Source organism: Octodon degus, unplaced genomic scaffold (assembly GCF_000260255.1).
Source record: "Octodon degus isolate 3935 unplaced genomic scaffold, OctDeg1.0 scaffold00207, whole genome shotgun sequence".
Lineage (NCBI taxonomy): Eukaryota > Metazoa > Chordata > Mammalia > Rodentia > Octodontidae > Octodon > Octodon degus.
Window position 1 is genome coordinate 754,292 of NW_004524783.1, and position 1,679 is coordinate 755,970.

General features: G+C 44.8%; 1 pseudogene; it reads left to right on the forward strand.

Annotated features, from left to right (window-relative positions):
* Positions 1–1,444, forward strand: part of LOC101566525 — a 49,612-nt pseudogene extending 48,168 nt beyond the window's left edge.
* The last annotated feature ends 235 nt before the right edge of the window (positions 1,445–1,679 follow it).

Consider the following 1,679-nt stretch of genomic DNA (forward strand, 5'->3'; position numbering starts at 1 on the left):
CACTAAGAAGAATATATGCAGTGTATTATTTGTTGAAACTGTACTTCCGATTTGATTTGAAACTGTCTCATTGCTATCTGTTTATCAATAAAACTTTGGGGGAAAAAAAAGAAAAGTATAAAAATGAAGTATAAGAAGTAAAGCCATGCTGTTATGTTGAGCTGTAGGGAACTCAGGTCAACAACTTCTGACATTGCCAGTCAAGTGGAAGACCCAACACTATTATGGACTACTGGACTATTTTGGAATAGTTTGCTGAGTTCACACACCTTTAATATTTAAATGATGGAACTAAACGAAAAAGGGTCTACAGATGAATAACATTTTTGTATCTGTGTATTCAGAATGGTTAGGATAGATATACAGCTACATTCTCTTAATTCTATGAATAGAGGGATTTGTTCTAATAGTGTTTGTAAATAGGATATCGCTTTCCGTGCTCCCCGGCAGGGTCCATACAGCATTGTTCCTGATTCCCATCGTAACTTAAAGGGAAACTTCACAATGTCCGGAGCCTTGATCTCCTGCAAATGAAGGAGGAGGACGTCCTCAAGTTCCTGGCTGCCGGAACCCACTTAGGTGGCACCAACCTGGATTTCCAGATGGAGCAGTGTATCTATACAAGGAAAAGTGATGGGATCTACATCATAAATCTGAAGCGGACTTGGGAGAAGCTTCTCCTGGCAGCTCGAGCCATCGTGGCCATTGAAAACCCTGCTGACGTCAGCGTCATATCCTCCAGGAGCACCGGCCAGCGGGCTGTGCTGAAGTTTGCTGCTGCCCCTGGAGCTACTCCTAGTGCTGGCCGCTTCACTCCTGGAACCTTCACTAACCACATCCAGGCAGCCTTCCGAGAGCCATGTCTTCTGGTGGTTACTGTCCTCAGGGCTGTAACGGAGGCATCTTACGTCAATCTGCCAACCATTGCTTTATGCAACACAGATTCCCTCTACGCTATGGGGACATTGCCATCCTGTGCCACAATAAGGGAGCTCACTCTGTGGGTCTGATGTGGTGGATGCTGGCCTGGGAAGTGCTGCGCATGCGTGGCACCATGTCCCGTGAACACCCGTGGGAAGTCATGCCTGATCTCTACTTCTACTGGGATGCTGAAGAGATTGAAAAAGAAGAGCAGGCTGCTGCTGAAAAGGCTGTGACCAAGGAGGAATTTCAGGGTGAATGGACTGCACCAGCTCCGGAGTTCACTGCTGCTCAGCCTGAGGTTGCAGACCGGTCCGAGGGTGTGCAGGTGCCCTCTTTGCCCATTCAGCAGTTTCCTACTGAAGACTGGAGTGCTCAGCCGGCCACAGAAGATTGGTCTGCAGTCTCCACTGCGCAGGCCGCTGAGTGGGCAGGATCCACCACCGAGTGGTCTTGAACTGTTCTGCCGACGCTTCAGCAAAGTGGGAATGAGGCTGATGAAAAATAAAACAATTTCTAAGAAGAAAAATAAAATAAAAATAAAAATAAAATAAAAAAATAAAAAGTAAATAGGATATCATGTCTGCATCTTGTACAGCAATTAACCACTAGGAAGACAGTTTACAATGTGTTAATTATTGAAACTGCCCTACTAACTTGATTTGAAACTGTCTCATTGTTATTTGTTTCTCAATAAAATTATGGGGGAAAAAAGACTTCCCCAAACACTTTTAAAGACAAAAGAAGTCATGTTGACT